General features: G+C 44.2%; 1 long non-coding RNA gene across 2 annotated transcripts in view; it reads left to right on the top strand.

The window, feature by feature from the left end:
* Nucleotides 1–18,618, top strand: part of LOC128638938 (uncharacterized) — a 46,232-nt gene that overhangs the window by 1,128 nt on the left and 26,486 nt on the right. Inside the window, exon 1 of one of the 2 annotated variants that reach the window (XR_008399132.1) lies at nt 16,251–16,321. The exons of the other annotated variant lie outside the window; for it this stretch is intronic. This is a non-coding gene — a long non-coding RNA (uncharacterized LOC128638938). Of the gene's footprint in view, nt 1–16,250; nt 16,322–18,618 lie in introns of those variants that run through there. 2 annotated transcript variants of the gene reach the window in all.

Here is an 18,618-nt window from a genome sequence, read left to right as displayed (position 1 = left end):
ACCCTAACATTAACTTCAAGTCTAAACACCCCAAATCTTAAACTTATTAACCCCTAATCTGCCGCCCCCGCTATCTCTGACCCCTGCATTATATTATTAACCCCTAATCGGCCGCTCAGTACACCGCAGCAACCTACATTATACCTATGTACCCCTAATCTGCTGCCCCTAACACCGCCGACCCCTATATTATATTTATTAACCCCTAATCTGCCCCCCCCAACGTCCCCGCTACCTTACCTACACTTATTAACCCCTAATCTGCCGACCGGACCTCTCCGCTACTCTAATAAAGTTATTAACCCCTAAACCGCTGCGCTCCCGTCTCGCAAACCCTATAATAAATAGTATTAACCCCTAATCTGCCCCCCCCCAACGTCGCCGCCACCTAACTTCAAGTATTAACCCCTAATCTGCCAACCGGACCTCGCCGCTACTCTATTAAATGTATTAACCCCTAAAGCTAAGTCTAACCCTAACCCTAACATCCCCCTAAGTTAAATATAATTTTAATCTAACGAAATAAATTAAATCTTATTAACTAAAGTATTCCTATTTAAAACTAAATACTCACCTGTAAAATAAACCCTAATATAGCTACAATATAACGAATAATTATATTGTAGCTATTTTAGGATTTATATTTATTTTACAGGCAACTTTGTATTTATTTTAACTAGGTACAATAGCTATTAAATAGTTATTAACTATTTAATATCTACCTAGTTAAAATAATTTCAAAATTACCTGTAAAATAAATCCTAAGATAAGTTACAATTAAACCTAACACTACACTATCAATAAATGAATTAAATAAATTACCTACAATTACATACAATTAAATAAACTAAACTAAATTACAAAAAATAAAAAAAGATTACAAGAATATTAGGCTAATTACACCTACTCTAAGCCCCCTAATAAAATAAAAAAGCCCCCCAAAATAATAAAGGTCCCTACCCTATTCTAAATTAAAGAGTAACCAGCTCTTTTACCAGCCCTTAAAAGGGCTTTTTGCGGGGCATGCCCCTAAGTAATCAGCTCTTTTGCCTGTAAAAAAAAAATACAACCCCCCCAACATTACAACCCACCACCCACATACCCCTACTCTAACCCAAACTCCCCTTAAATAAACCTAACACTACCCCCTGAAGATCTCCCTACCTTGAGTCGTCTTCACCCAGCCGGGCACCAATGGACCAAAAGAGGACATCCGGAGAGGCAGAAGTCTTCATCCTATCCGGGCAGAAGAGGACATCCGGACCGGCAGACATCTTCATCCAAGCGGCATCTTCTATCTTCATCCATCCGGAGCGGCAGCGGAGCCATCTTCTTCCAGCTGACGAGGATCCATCCTCTTCAACCAATGCCTACTCGCCGAATGAAGGTTCCTTTAAATGACGTCATTCAAGATGGCGTCCCTCGAATTCCGATTGACTGATAGGATTCTATCAGCCAATCGGAATTAAGGTAGGAAAAATCTGATTGACTGATTAAATCAGCCAATCAGATTCAAGTTCAATCCGATTGGCTGATCCAATCAGCCAATCAGATTGAGCTCGCATTCTATTGGCTGTTCCAATCAGCCAATAGAATGCAAGCTCAATCTGATTGGCTGATCCAATCAGATTTTTCCTACCTTAATTCCGATTGGCTGATAGAATCCTATCAGCCAATCGGAATTCGAGGGACGCCATCTTGGATGACATCATTTAAAGGAACCTTCATTCGGTGAGTAGGCGTTGGTTGAAGAGGATGGATCCGCGTCAGCTGGAAGAAGATGGCTCCGCTCCGCTCTGGATGGATGAAAATAGAAGATGCAGCTTGGATGAAGATGTCTGCCGGTCCGGATGTCCTCTTCTGCCCGGATAGGACGAAGACTTCTGCCGCTCTGGATGTCCTCTTTTGGTCCATCGGTGCCCGGCTGGGTGAAGACGACTCAAGGTAGGGAGATCTTCAGGGGGGTAGTGTTAGGTTTATTTAAGGGGGGTTTGGGTTAGAGTAGGGGTATGTGGGTGGTAGGTTTTAATGTTGGGGGGGTTGTATTTTTTTTTACCTGCAAAAGAGCTGATTACTTATTGGCATGCCCCGCAAAAAGCCCTTTTAAGGGCTGGTAAAAGAGCTGGTAACTTTTTAATTTAGAATAGGGTAGGGACCTTTATTATTTTGGGGGGCTTTTTTATTTTATTAGGGGGCTTAGAGTAGGTGTAATTAGCCTAATATTCTTGTAATCTTTTTTTATTTTTTGTAATTTAGTGTTTGTTTTTGTAATTTAGTTTAGTTTATTTAATTGTATGTACTTGTAGGTAATTTATTTAATTAATTTATTGATAGTGTAGTGTTAGGTTGTAACTTAGCTTAGGATTTATTTTACAGGTAATTTTGTAATTATTTTAACTAGGTAGCTATTAAATAGTTAATAACTATTTAATAGCTATTGTACCTAGTTAAAATAAATACAAAGTTGCCTGTAAAATAAATATAAATCCTAAAATAGCTACAATATAATTATTTGTTATATTGCAGCTATATTACGGGTTATTTTACAGGTAAGTATTTAGTTTTAAATAGGAATACTTTAGTAAATAAGATTTAATTTATTTTGTTAGATTAAAATTATATTTAATTTAGGGGGGTGTTAGGGTTAGACTTAGCTTTAGGGGTTAATACATTTATTAGAGTAGCGGCGAGGTCCGGTCGGCAGATTAGGGGTTAATACTTGAAGTTAGGTGGCGGCGACGTTGGGGGGGGCAGATTAGGGCTTAATACTATTTATTATAGGGTTATTGAGGCGGGAGTGCGGCGGTTTAGGGGTTAATAACTTTATTATAGTGGCGGCGAGGTCCATTCGGCAGATTAGGGGTTTATTAAGTGTAGTTAGGTAGCGGCGACGTTGGGGGGGCAGATTAGGGGTTAATAAATATTATGTAGGTGTCGGCGATGTTAGGGGCAGCAGATTAGGGGTCCATAGGGATAATGTAGGTGGCGGCGGTGTGCGGTCGGCAGATTAGGGGTTAAAAAAATGTATTATAGTGGCGGCGATGTGGGGGGACCTCGGTTTAGGGGTACATAGGTAGTTTATGGGTGTTAGTGTACTTTATAGCACAGTAGTTTAGAGCTTTATAAACCGGCGTTAGCCCAGAAAGCTCTTAACTACTGACTTTTTTTTGCGGCTGGAGTCTTGTCGGTAGAGGCTCTACCGCTCACTTCAGCCAAGACTCTAAATACCAGCGTAAGGAAAATCCCATTGAAAAGATAGGATACGCAATTGGCGTAAGGGGATCTGCGGTATGGAAAAGTCGTGGCTTGAAAGTGAGCGGTAGACCCTTTCCTGCCTGACTCTAAATACCAGCGGACGGCCAAAAGCAGCGCTAGGACCCCTTAACGCTGCTTTTGACGGCTAACGCAGAACTCTAAATCTATCCGTTTGCATTTTATAAACACTGTACAAACCTAAATCATATTATGCAAACAAATCTGTATAAACAGTACACATTTACATTATTTCATAAAAACTGTCTATACACAGAGACAAAAATAAGACACTTAAACTCATGCACAGTAATTTACAAAGTTAAAATTGTAAAAAATATGTAAATTTTGAGATAAATGTGGATCAATGCCCCACACTGTCGATAGGGGGTGCACAAAGGCAACAGATATGTAATCACTCACCAGGAGATGATAAATACAAGGGAAGCAAATATATGAAAAATGTATGTAATAATAATTAAAAAAAAGTTCAAAAGTCACAAGGGGTGGTCACTCAATCTTCTTATAAACTGTAGACAGGTAATACATCACTCCCATAAAATGCCTAGATTACAAGTGGTGCGTTAACTGTAGCACAAGTGCAATATGTTTTTTTTAGGCTCCCTAGAGCGTCTTCAGCCTCTTTAGCCTCACCAGTCCTTATGTTATTAAATATTATTTAATAACATTAGGAAGGTGAGGCTAGAATCTACTTTAATAGAAGAGAGCTACTAATCTGTGTGAGTCACTCCCCTTTATGGGAGTATTTAAACAGATAAATAAATAAATAATAATAATAATATATATATATAGGGTATATAAAAAATATGCCTATAGGTCTTGCAGTTTCTTCTCACTTAATGTTGCAGCTGGGGTTGCAACCTTTTCTGGAAAATTCATTCATTCATTAACATACATTTGCATAAATAATTATACAGCATAAATTAGGAACTAAAGCTTCTAGAACTAATTTTAAATGACCAATGGTTTATAATTAGATTCTAACACACCTAGAAGAAGTTTGACCATGATAACATCTAAGGGGTTAATTTTTTTAGTTAAATCCAGTCAAGATAATACCAACCCCCAAGTGTTAAACAAACCTAAAATTCAATAAAGACACAACTCTCAGGGTTGGGAGAAAACCAACCTCCCCCAAAAGGGGGAGGGGTTGTTTTATTAATAAATACATAAATAACTTTAAATAACGAACTGCTACCAGCTGGCAAGATGATCTTGTCCTATTAACCCTTTAAGGGGTGTGGCTGCCCTGGGAATGAGGACGCCCTCATTCCGTATACCTATCCGCTCAAGGAAGATCGACCAGTGAGCCGACCTATCCCTAGCCCCTTGGTGACTAGGGTCCTAAATGCCCACTGTACCTTCCTTCTATGATTGTTACGGCAAATTGGAATTTGTTGCCACACCCCTTTCCGCCACACTTGAGAAAGCATGACAAACCTGTTTAAGGGTTAAGAGGTCTCCAACACTGGATAGTCAATGGCCCCCCAGGCAAAAGATTGTTAGTCCCGAAAGGAGACCCCATACTACCAATTAACGCCCTTGGGCTTACAAAGGTCCACATGATTATGTAGCCCCCTGCCAAGGGAAGAATAAGCCAGCTGAACTCACAAACTGAACTCCTCCATCCGATTCAGCACCTGTAATAGTAATAACAACAGAAAAACAAGGAGGGCTGGGAGGGAAGACAAGAAACAGGTTAGTGATTCACTTTCTATTTTGCAGTTCTTTTTATCACCTCTGAATCTCCACGTCCTAAAACTCCTGCTGCCCAGCAGGCACAACCTCCTTTAACCCATTCCTATCTCTCCTTTCTTCCAAAGAAATTACCCCTTAAATTGTTACGTCCCTAAATAGGTCCTTCACTTTCCTAAGGGGTTACATTTTTTAGTTAAATACAGTCAAGATAATACCAACCCCCAAACCTAAAATTCAATAAAGACACAACACTCAGGGTTGGGAGAAAACCAACAGGGGGAGGGGTTGTTTTTATTAATAAATACATAAATAACTTTAAATAACAAACTGCTACCAGATGACAAGATGATCTTGTCCTATTAACCCTATAAGGGGTGTGGCCACCCTTGGAATGAGGACGCCCTCATTCCGCCTACCTATCCACTCAAGGAAGATCGACCAGCGAGCCGACCTATCCCTAGCGTCCTAAACACCCACTGTACCTTCCTTCTATGATTGTTACGGCAAATTGGAATTTGTTGCCACAACCCTTTCTGCCACCAAAAAAAGGAAAATGTACTCTTGCCCCACTAACCATAACAGGAAGCCAAGACCTGCTTGATATTATCCAAGAACAAATCCTTACCCCTATCTGACAAGTGTACCTGATCTCTCCGGAACAAACCCGCATAATCAATTTTGATATTGTCATGCGAGACCACCTTCCCCCCTGAAGCCAGCACCACCTTACTCACATCTCTATTGAGTTTCCTCTTCATCCGGAAACCCACCTTCCTGGTGGCTATATGCCTCCATATATTCCTCAAAATGATATTTGACCATATAATGGTCACTCCCTGAAATGGAGCCATCAGCCATCTAATGTCAGACACCATGATATCAGCCAAATTCCCCATTGGCATGGTCCCTACATCATTCCCTCCTAGATGAAGAAAAACAACATGAGGCCTGCCTGGCAAATGTGAGCACATCATGCCCTTCCTGCCTAACCACCTAATGGAAACCTTTTCTGATGGCAATCCCAGTTGTTGGCCTCCTGGCTGCGATGCAGCCCGAATGGCCGCCCAATGTATGTATGAATGCCCCACAATCCATATTCTCCTGCATCCTGTGGCCTGTCCTGCAAAGAACAGCAACAAACCATAAGGTCCTGGCTTCCCAAAACTCACATACCAAAACACAAGAAACTAACTAGAATAACTGATCGAAACAACTTGCAATTACCTCCTATATCCTAAAACTGGTTCCTAATATATTTTTGCCCCGATGACCAACATCCTAGCGCCTTAATCTGTCCCTCCAAACACCCCGACTTGGCCACATCCGCGGCTGACCCAATGCAGAAAGAATGAGGAGCCACTACCACCGGGTCCTATCCTAGACTGCACACTACTCTCCTTAACACCGTTCTGAATTGAAATTGGGATACATAAGACCCATCCTCATGTACCAGAAACAGCCATCTACATTTGGCCTAATTGCTATAAACTTTTGCAAAGCAAAACTGGACAGATAGATGGCTCCACCTGCGAAAGCAAATTGAGCCATCTACCCCTCCCTGCCTCCATCTTAGATCTTGCCATGAACACTAAAACTGTCTGATCTTCCAATCTCACATGTTCCCTCAATAAACCTGTGCCAGGTGAGGTGTAGTCTTGGATTTTGCTACTAATTCGCTGATTCTAAGGGCTGTAAAGTATGCCAAGGAAAATGCAACAGAGAACAAAAATGTTTCAAAACCTGAGTCACAGATACCTTCTAGTTGTCCTATTAACTGCGCTAGCCTAATCCTAGTAATCGGCTCCCTCACATCCTTCCTCCTACCCCCTAACCTATGAACTCCCTTCAAAGCTGCCCTAGCAATAAAACCCTAGTCACATCCTCTACCCCATACAGTTTAGAGAAAAAAGCTACCACTGCCACCTTGCCACCTATAGCACCAGGAGATAAGGCCGCTACCTTAAGGGAACCTAGCCAGGTAATTAATAACTGCACTGAAGGGGTCCTCCTTGTGGTATTGAAGACATTCAAGAATTTACCCCACTCACTCCAAGCAACACTGTATGCCTGCCAAGTCCTAGGTGCCAGCGAACCTTTTAACAGCCTTAGCGCAGCTCCCCAGAACTCACCACCTGCCAGAGATATGTTGAACACATGTTACCCACGCTGTCTGCCTCCGGCGCCAATTCCCTAAACTTAGCCCACTGAAACTGTGATAGAGCATCGGCAATCCCATTGTGAACCCCTGGAACATGTCTAGCATTAAAAGCGATGTTATGCCGCAAACATCTAAGTACTAACTGCCTCAGTATGTTCACTATGGGTGGAGAACTAGCGGAAAGCCTGTTAATGGAATAAACAACACTTTGATTGTCACACCAAAAAACTACCGTCCTTTTCTGCAACCTATCCCACCACAGTTCAATCGCCACTAGGATTGGGAATAACTCTAAGATGGTCAAATTCCAGACTAGTCCGATGCTGTTCCATTCTGGCGGCCAAGGTGAGGCAAACCAGAGACCATTAAAATACGTCCCAAAGCCTGCACTACCTGCCGCGTCCATGAATAGGTGCAATTCCTGACTGGAAACTGGAGAAGCCCTCCACATCCTAACCCCATTGAAATCCTTCAAGAAAAGCAGCCTTACCCGTAATTCTGCTATAATAGCCCTCGACAATCTAATGCGCGATTTAGGATTGTGTAAGCCCCTTGTGGTGGCCTCCATCCTCCGGTTAAATATCCTACCCATTGGCATGACTCTTGTTGTGAAATTTAGAGTCCCCAGCAATGACTGAAATTCCCTCAGGGTAGCATGACCTGTGTCCAGGATGATGGAGATGGATGCAGCGGCCGCCTGAATCTTAACACTCAAAAGTCTACATTCCTTTGCCACTGTATCCACCTCAATCACCAGGAAAACTAGTCATGTAGCTGGGCCCTTCGTTTTTTCCCTTGCTAAAGGTACCCTGATCTCCGCCATCAAGGATTGCATCACTCCGAAAAGGTATGCGCACTCACCCGATCCTGCGGCCCCCATAAACAGAAAGTCATCCAGGTAATGAGCCACCTGCCCAAGACTGGACCCGCGCACCACTGCCCAATGGAGAAAGGAACTAAACCACTCGAAATATGCACAAGAAATGGCATACCCCATCGGCAAGCAGCGGTCAACGTAATACCGGCCCGAGACCTGCAACCCATCAAGTGGAAGCTATCCGGATGTATAGGCAAAAGATGGAAAGCCGACTCGATGTCTACTTTAGCCATTTCGGCCTCCTCACCTAAGCTCTGTACAATAGCTAGTGCCGACTCAAACGACTGATAAACTACTGAAGTGTCAGGCTCATCCAGCGCATCATTCACTGAATTCCCCTTTGGGTGTGACAAGTGCTGGATGAGTCTGAACTTCCCCGGTTCCTTCTTGGGCACAACACCCAGTGGGGAAACTACTAGATTCTCAAATGGGGGAGAAGAAAAGGGGCCCGCCATCCTACCCAACCTGACCTCCTTATCTATTTTTTCCTGTAGAGCTAGCAGAAATTGATACGCTGACTTCAAATTGCGTATTGCAAATGGGGGACAAACTAACCTATGAAGTGGGATTTGAAAACCATAAGATAAACCTGTCTGAAGAAATTCCGCCCCTTCCCTATCAGGGTAATCCCTAAACTCCTTAAATATGCTGCAAGCTTCATTGGCGTGTGCACCCTTTCCCGTAGGACCCTGTCTGAATTGTTGCTTGCCAGTGTGACTATCTCTCTAACTTTTACAATTGTTCCCTGGGTGGGCCCCACTACAATAGATGCGCACGTGCCGAAAGAGGCACTGCGCTCCCCTATTGCATAACTTCTCCTGAAAATGCCAGCATTCTCTGCCCCCTTGTCAGGGTTTTTCCCTGTTTTGTTTGCCATGTGCTGCTGGCAGCCATTTTACTCACCTCTCTTGCTGACTCTGGTGCATACTGTGTGATGCGCACTTCCTTTTATGGCCAGACTGGTGTACATCATCCGTGTGAGACAGGATGCAGTCTCAGAATTGTGATGTCATCACTTATTATTCAAAGGGCCTCTGTTCAGTATGCTTTGCCCTTGCGTTGGCTCAGACCTGTTTGTGAGAGCTTCTGTGTATTACCTGGCTGTCTGATGTCCCTCCTGGTTCCTGATCCCTGGCTTGTTCCTGACTCTGTTGTTCTCCTTGTTCCTGATTCCAGCTCGTCTGACTACTCACTTTGGCTCCTGACTCGGCTCATCTGTCTACCAGCTCTGGTTTTGATTCCTGGCTTGTTATTTGACTTGTGGACTTTTTATTATTTTTTGCTATTAATAAAGGTGTGATTATTTTTGCACTTCTCGTCTCAGTCTGATTCCTGGCATCCTGACATTACGCAAGGGCCATGAATCCTGATGGTGCTAATAATCCACCTTTACCTGCCATAATTTCCAGGATGGATGTACAGGATCACCGCTTGGATCAATTTGCACTAGCCCTGCAAACCCTGCTGACTCGCACTGCACATTTGGACCAAAGTGTCCCACAAGTTTTGGCTGCTCCTGTTTCCGCTGCTGCACCTAGTCCTACCAGGAGCATGTCCGGTTGTGCACCTCTACCTCAGCGATATGGAGGCGATCCTAATCAGTGCAGAAGGTTTTTTAACAAGGTGGGCATTTACTTTGAGATGTTACCTCAGGTGTTTCCCTCTGACAGAGCTAAGGTGGGATTTCTCATCTCGTTACTCTCTGACACAGCTCTTGCCTGGGCTAATCCCTTGTGGGAGACTAATAAACCTGTGATTTCAAATTATCCTGAATTTGTGGCCTCTTTTTGAAGGGTATTTGATGTTCCAGCTCGCTCCTCCTCTGCTGCTAAACTACTCATGTCCATTCATCAAGGTACAAGATCTGTTGCCCAGTATGCCATTGAGTTCCGAACGCTTGCCACAGAGGTAGGTTGGAACAATGAAGCCCTTGTTGCCGCCTTCTTTCATGGGCTCTCTGATACAATTAAAGGCGAAGTTGCTGCCAGAGATTTACCAGAGGATCTTGAGGCATTGGTGTCTTTTTTGATCCTAATTGACATCAGACTCAGAGAGAGGCCCTCTTTCAAGGAGCGCTTGCAGAAGCCTCCTTTTCCGTTGTCTCCTACGTGTTTGTTCCCACCCATGACTCCCTCTCTTCCCATGCCTCCTGGTCCAGAGTCACCAGGTACTGCTGAGCCGATGCAGTTGGGATTCACGTGTCTCTCCGCGGTGGAGAGGGCCTTTAGAAGGAGGGAGGGGCTCTGCCTCTATTGTGGGTTACAGGGCCACCTTTTGAAGTCTTGTCCTACACGGCCGGGAAATGCTCACACCTAAGGTCCTGTCGGGGGCAGACCTTGGGGGGTTTATCCTCGTCCCCGGAACCCATAAAGGAGAAACATTTTGGTCACGGTTGTCCTTTCCTGGGTGGACTCCTCCATAGTAACCCAGGCTCTTGTTGACTCTGGTGCTGCGGGCTATTTCATTGACAGTGCTTTTGTATCAAAGCACTCCATTCCTGTTTTGCATCGGTCGGTTCCGCTTGCTATTGAGGCCATTGATGGCAGGCCCCTTCAGCCCGTACTCGTTACTCACAAAACTGCTCCGTTATCCATGGCTGTTGGGGCTCTCCATTTTGAAACCCTCCAGTTCCAGGTGATAAACTCTCCACATTTTCCGGTTGTTCTGGGTTATCCCTGGCTCCAAAAGCACAATCCCAGTTTCGACTGGCGCAGGTCCGAAATTTTGTCATGGACTCCACAATGTATTACCACTTATCTTCGGAAACCAGTTAAAGTTTTGCGCACTTCTTCGGTAGCTCAATTCCCAGAGGAGTACCGAGAGTTCTTAGACTTTTTTGACAAGGTGCATGCCGGTACGTTGCCTCCTCACCAGTCTTACGATTGTGCCATAGACCTGCAACCCAGAGCCATTCCTCCTCGGGCCCTGGTTTACCCCCTGTCTGTTGCAGAGAATTGTGCTATGGAGGAGTATGTTGCCAATGCTCTGTTGCGGGGTATCATCCACAAATCCTGCTCTCCTGCAGGGGCTGGCTTCTTCTTTGTGAAGAAAAAGGGTGGCGAGTTCAGACCATGCATCGATTATAGGGGTCTTAATCACCATTAAGAATGCTTACCCTATTCCGCTCATTACAGAACTCTTTGACCGCCTCAAGGGAGCTACGATCTTTACTAAACTTGATTTGAGAGGAGCATACAATCTCGCTAGGATCAAGGAGGGCCACTAATGGAAAACAGCATTTAACACCAGGAGCGGGCATTATGAGTATCTTGTAATGCCCTTTGGCCTATGTAATGCTCTTGCTGTTTTCCAGGAATTTATTAATGATGTCCTACGAGATATGTTGCAACAGTGTGTTGTGGTGTACTTAGACGACATCCTCATACACTCACCCACACTTGAGGAAATCGTTGTGATGTTACACGGGTTCTTCAGAGACTACGTGAGAATGGCCTGTTTTGTAAACTCGAGAAATGTGAGTTCCATCAGACTCAAGTAACCTTCCTAGGTTATGTTATCTCTGTTGCAGGGTTCTCCATGGATCCTGACAAGTTATCTGCAGTTCTGCAGTGGCCTCGCCCAGTTGGTCTTCGGTCTATTCAACGTTTTTTAGGGTTCGACAATTACTATAGAAAGCTTAATAAAAACTTTTCTTCCTTGGTTAAACCTATCACAGACATGACCCGTAAAGAGAATGATCCATTCCATTGGTCACCTACTGCCATTAAGGCCTTCGATAGTCTTAAGACTGCCTTTGCTGCCGCTCCAGTTCTGGCTCATCCTAACCCTGTCCTGCCTTTCATTCTTGAAGTTGATGTGTCTGAGACTGGAGTAGGTGCCCTCTTGTCTCAACGTCCTACGCCTGACGGTTCCTTGCATCCGTGTGGTTTCTTCTCTAAGAAATTGTCTCCAGCAATTATGAAATTGTTGACAGGGAATTACTGGCCATAATTTTGGCACTCAAGGAAGGGAGGCATCTACTCGAGGGTACTAGCATGATAGTGCTCATTCTTACTGACCACAAGAATTTAACTTATGTATCTGAAGCAAAACGTTTGTCGCCCCAACAGGCCAGATGGGCGCTATTTTTGTCTTGGTTTAATTATGTGGTCTCCTACCTGCCTGGTAGTAAGAATGTTAGGGCTGATGCCCTCTCTCTACAATTTCTGCCTCTGTCCAAAGAGGAGTCTGTACCTACTCCAGTTATACCTCCTGACCATATTTTGGCTACCATATGTATTAATTTGACTTCTCCCTTGGGGGAGGAGATCCTGGCTGCACAAACCAATGCACCTCCTGAGAAACCTAGTGTTAAGTGTTTTGTTCCTGAGAGTCTTCGAACTAAACTTTTGCACACTTACTACTATCCTAAAGCCGCAGGTCACCCAGGCAAGAACCAAATGATTTGGTCTGTCACTCGACAATTCTGATGGCCAGGTCTTCATTCTGATGTTGCTGCGTATGTTGCCTCCTGCTCAGTTTGTGCACAGAATAAGACTCCTTGACGTCTTCCTGTGGGTCTTCTTCAACCTATTGCTAATGGTGAGCGTCCTTGGACACATCTTTCCATGGACTTCATTGTCGAGCTCCCTGTTTCCAATGGCAATACTGTTATCCTTATGGTGGTTGACCGTTTTTTTAAAATGTCACATTGCATTCCCTTGAAGAAATTGCCTACCGCTCAGGAGCTTGCTTCATTTTTGCCCGGGAGGTCTTCCATTTACATGGGCTACCCAAGGAGATAGTGTCGGACCGGGGTAGCCAGTTTGTCTCCAGATTTTGGTGTTCCTTTTGTGGTCAGCTTTCCTTTTCCTCGGCATATCACCCTCAATCCAATGGGGCTGCGAAACGGTCTAATCAAGCTCTGGAACAGTTCCTCCATTGCTATGTCTCAGATCACCACAATAATTGGTCTGAACTGTTACCTTGGGCAGAGTTTGCTCATAATAGTGCTATTAATGCTTCCTCCAAGTTATCCCCGTTCATGGCAAATTATGGGTTTCAACCATCCTTGTTGACCGATTCATTCATTTCTCAGGGTATTCCGGCTTTGGAGGAGCATCTCCGGCAACTCCGTTCCACGTGGGTGCAGATTCAGGATTGCCTTCATTGTCTATGCAGTGCCAAAAGTTCCAGGCTGATGAGGGAGTTTGGCTGTACTCCCGCAACTTGAACCTTCGTGTGCCTTCCAATAAACTGGCTCCCCGTTATGTTGGTCCTTTTCGAATACTCCAACGGGTCAATCCTGTGGCTTATGCTCTTGACCTTCCTCCTGCAATAGGCATCTCCAATGTTTTTCATGTCTCCCTCTTGAAACCATTGGTTTGTAATCGGTTGCCTCGTCCCCATCCTATCTTTATTGACAACCATGAGGAGTATGAGGTCAGCAGCATTATTGACTCTCGTATGTCCAGGGGCTACGTACAGTATTTGGTTCACTGGAGGGGCTATGGTCCGGAGGAGCGTTCATGGGTTCCCTACTCTGATGTTTTTGCTCCCACCCTCCTCCGTGCCTTCCATGTCCATTTCCCCAATAAGCCTTTTGTCCTCCTGTGGGGGAGGGGTCGTTGAGGGGAGAGTACTGTCAGGGTTTTTTCCCTGTTTTGTTTGCCATGTGCTACTGGCAGCCATTTTACTCACCTCTCTTGCTGACTCTGGTGCATACTGTGTGATGCTGCTCATTTCCTGCACTTCCTTTTATGGCCAGACTGGTGTACATCATCTGTGTGAGACAGGATGCAGTTTCAGAATTTTGATGTCATCACTTATTATTTAAAGGGCCTCTGTTCAGTATGCTTTGCCCTTGCGTTGTCTCAGACCTGTTTGTGAGAGTTCCTGTGTATTACTTGGCTATTTGCTTTGGCTCCTGACTCGGCTCGTCTGACTATTCGCTTTGGCTCCTAACTCGGCTCGTCTGACTACCAGCTCTGGTTTTGATTCCTGGCTTGTTATTTGACTTGTGGACTTTTTTTTTATTTTTTGCTATTAATAAAGGTGTGATTATTTTTGCACTTCTCGTCTCAGTCTGATTCCTGGCATCCTGACACTACGCAAGGGCCATGAATCCTGATGGTGCTAATAATCCACCTTTACCTGCCATAATTTCCAGGATGGATGTACAGGATCACTGCTTGGATCAATTTGCACTAGCCCTGCAAACCCTGCTGACTCGCACTGCACATTTGGACCAAAGTGTCCCGCAAGTTTTGGCTGCTCCTGTTTCCGCTGCTGCACCTAGTCCTACCAGGATTCCTGGCATCCTGACACCCATTTCTTATAAAAGGGTCGGTTCTGCTTCCCTACGCTAAATTGTTTTACTGGCACTGAAACCGTGCCATCCAAGAGATCAAGATTGGACCATAGGTCCATTTCTTTCATCCCAAAGTTCAGCACTGAGTTTGCTTCTAACATCCTCCTAAACTGAGCATCATATTGACACCATGCCATACCCTTACCTCTTTCATGGTCAATGACCTCCATATACTTGAGTACATTTACTGTTTGACTAGGGTTTGCTTCTATGTAGCAAGAAGCAAGGACCCTAAAGCAATGCATCCCCTCCTGATAAGTTTCAGGTCTCTTCACCTTCTTGTCCCCTGTACCATCCTCCGCCATCTCCTTAACCTGATAAGCAGCCCTTGACAACTCAAAAATCTTTACATAATGACCTTCCCTAATCTTTTTTGCAATCCTGGGTTTCAAGTGTGAATGTAATGAATGCGCTATGCAATGGTAGGTGTCCGCTGTACTAGCTACCCCAGCTTTTTTTCCCCTGCTAGAACCCTCTTGTATTGCCACTATCCCGGTAGACCCTGAAACCTAGCCACCTGCTAGAACACTTTGCACCACTATATTCCTAGGCTTTTTATCCACTCACTTCCTAATCTTCCTAAATAATTTCCGATGTCCCACATCCTTTTGCCCTGCGGAACTATCTGATTCCCCTGACGTAGAAGAATCTTCATCCCTAGTGTGTGGTGCAAGTACTGACTCACTGCTTCCTGATGCTGTAGCCGCAGCGACTGTCACCGTCCCAGCCTGTGTGGATCCAGGTGTTCCTTCTACCACTTTTTCTCCAGCTGCCGTTCCACCTTTTGTGGGATTCCCAGCTTCTACTCCGCTGCCTGACGCCTTCTCTGCAGCGTTAGTACTGACCTGTGGCACAAAAAATAACAGTGGGAGCAACACAGGGAGAAACAGAGTGCCCTGAGGACTCCCCAGCTGACCCTCTTGAAACCATGGCCCCTACAGGATGCCCCCCTGAAATATGTCCAGATATTAACCTCTTTCTCAAACTTGCCATCAAATCCATATGTCCCACTCTCTTTATTGTTCCCCCACTCGCTGGAGTTCCCAATGGCCCTATTGGCCCTTTTATTGTTTTTTTTCGCTGCTTGGTTGATTTTGTTGCCTAACTGCTTCCCCCAAATTTGCAGAGTTCCCCTTTTTTACAGAAACCTTCCCTCGAGTGGAGGGCCCCCCGGACAACCCGCTCCCCCCTGAGGCTCCACCTACCTGCATATTAGGGACCGAAGAGACCTGCTGTCCCTGAGCCCACAATGCGCTAACAACCGCTCTAGCCCCTGCCATCGCCGCAGAGTCAAATGCGCTCTGCCTACCGGACAGATCCAAGATGGTGACTGGAAGTGTGGTGGGCAGTGCCAGAACGAGCGCGCGCTCCGGAGCTGCAGTGGAGGCCTGCGCAGAAGTCTCCATGCATTGCGCCTCCAGAAATGGCGTGAAAGATCTACCTTCCATCCCCCTCTGACCTGAGATGAAAGAGGGGGATGGTGACTCCCTAGCACTCCCCGGAGAGAAACGCATCTTCGGGGAGTAAAGTAGCTGATCAGCTACCGACTCAGGGGCCACCGCTGGATTCCAATTGGAAACCAGCCTAGTGTAAAGGGTAGAGGGAGGGGTCTGACCGGTAAGGGACAGCTATGCAGCATTATGGACAGAAAAGCGCACAGAAGGGGACAAGCAAAGAAGGAAATGAGCAGGGGAAATAAGAGGGGAAGCGGAGGAACAAGACACCACAGGGTAAACAGAGGGAGTAGAAAAAACGGGACCAGGGGAAGAAATAGGCAAAGATATAGAATAAGCAGAGAGAAAAGAGGCAGAAAAGGAAGGGACAGGAGCCACAGAAACCGCTGAAAGAGCAGAAAAATAATGAGCTGAAGAAACATAAATGGGAGGTAGGGAGATATCACCAGCTGTAGTAACCCCAGACTTTTGCTTTCTTGAAGGTACATTATCCTCTTCAACAATTCTCCATGGAGCCTTCACCATGATGAAATCTGCAAGACAAGGAACAGGTTAGTGATTCACTTCTGAATCTCCGCCTCCTAAAACTACTGCTGCCCAGCAGGCAACAACCTGCTTTAATCCATTCCTATCTCTCCTTTCTTCCAAAGAAATTACCCCTTAAATTGTTACGTCCCTAAATAGGCCCTTCACTTTCCTTTGTTTCTTTATTTAATCAACTTTGACCTGAACCTTAAAAATACCGTCTGTGTCTGTAAAATATCAACTCGGTGGTTGCAGCTCCCAGTAATCTACTGCTGCTTCTTAGCTTATCTAGGTATGTTTCAACAAAGGATGCCAAGAGAACAAAGTTAATTTCATAATAGAAATAAATTGAAATGTCTCTTAAAATCGCATTCTCTTTCTAAACCATGAAAATGTAGTTTTGGCTTTTATGTCCCTTTAACCCTTTTATTGCCGAACCATTTCTTATACCTTGTACTGAAGCAGTTATGTCACTACTAATAAAGAACAACCCTTGTCCCCGTGGTGATCAGCTGCAACCTAACGGGCTTTTATATTTCAGGTTGTATTTTTTATCCTAAGGGCAAAACTCCCAGGGTCTAGTGTAAATATGTAATTCACCTGCACATTAGAAGGACATACAGACCAGAGCTGGTTGCACTTAAGACTCACAACTCTAGCTTGCAAACTAGTCCAACGGAAATCGTTATTACCTTGAAAGTAAAGACATTAAAACAATACCACTGCACAGGGTGAGACGCTGCCGAAATCACACACAGCCATGGGGATTGCTAACTACCCTGATATAATAGATCTCCGGATCACAAAAATAGAAGCCATGCTGGAAACTATCGCCTAGATTACGAGTTTTGCGGTAACAGGGGTGTGGTGCTAATTTGCACGTTATTGTCACTGCTCACTTCCCTGCAGTGCTGGTATTACAGGTTTTTATCAACCCGGCGTTAACAGACAAGAAGTGAGCGTAGAGCAAAATTGAGCTCCACACTTCAATTCAATACCAGCGCTGCATAAGTCAGCGATGAGCTGGTTGTATGTGCTCGTGCACGATTTCCCCATAGACATCAATGGGGGGAGCCGGCTGAGAAAAAGTCTAACACCTGCAAAAAAGCAGCGTAAAGCTCCGTAACGCAGCCCCATTGATTCCTATGGGAAACTAAATTTATGTTTACACCCTAACATGAACACCCCTAATCTTACAATTATTAACCCCTAATCTCCCAAACCCAACATCGCCGCCACCTACATTATACTTATTAACCCCTAATCTGCTGCCCCAACATCGCCGCCACGTACATTATACTTATTAACCCCAAATCTGCTGCCCCCAACATCGCCGACACCTACATTATACTTATTAACCCCTAATATGCTGCCCCCAACATCGCCGACACCTACATTATACTTATTAACGCCTAATCTGCCGTCCCCAACGTCGCCGCCACTATTCTAAATTTATTAACCCTTTAAACCTAAAAGTCTAATCCTAACACCCCCTAACTTAAATATAATTAAAATAAATCTCAATAAAATTCCTATCATTACCTAAATTATTCCTATTTAAAACTAAATATTTACCTATAAAATAAACCCTAAGCTAGCTACAAAATAACTAATAGTTACATTGTATCTAGCTTAGGGTTTATTTTTATTTTACAGGCAAGTTTGTATTTATTTTACCTAGGTAGAATAGTTACTAAATAGTTATTAACTATTTAATAACTACCTAGTTAAAATAAATACAAATTTACCTGTAAAATAAGACCTAACCTAAGTTACACTAACACCTAACCTAACCCTACAATTAAATAACTTACATAAATTAAATACAATTCAATAAATTAAATACAATTAGCTAAATTACAAAAAACAAAACAAACACTAAATTACACAAAATAAAAAACAAATTACAAGATATAAGTTTAAATATCTTGTAATTTGTTGTGAGTAAAGCGAAGGGGACGGGAGGGAAAGTATATGGAGACAAGGTCTGAGATATAGGGGAGAGCCATGCCATTGAGGGTCTTGAATGTCAGAGTCTGAATTTTGTCTTTAATTATGCAGGCTATAGGAAGCCAGTGAAGGCAGAGAGGTAAAGCAGAAGAAGAGTAATGTGTAAGGAAGATCAGCCTGGCAGAGGCATTCATTATGGATTGTAAAGGAGATAGACAACAAAAAGGGAGATCAGAAAGGGTGGAGCTGCAATAGTCAAGGTGGGAAATTATGTGAGTGAATTAATATCTTAATTGTGTCTTGTGTAAGGAGGAGGGAATTTGGAGATGTTTTTAAGGTGGAAACAGCAGTAGTTGGCCAAAGATTGGTTGTG

The sequence above is a fragment of the Bombina bombina genome, chromosome 1, assembly GCF_027579735.1.
Source record: "Bombina bombina isolate aBomBom1 chromosome 1, aBomBom1.pri, whole genome shotgun sequence".
Lineage (NCBI taxonomy): Eukaryota > Metazoa > Chordata > Amphibia > Anura > Bombinatoridae > Bombina > Bombina bombina.
This window is presented reverse-complemented; position numbering and strand designations above follow the sequence as displayed.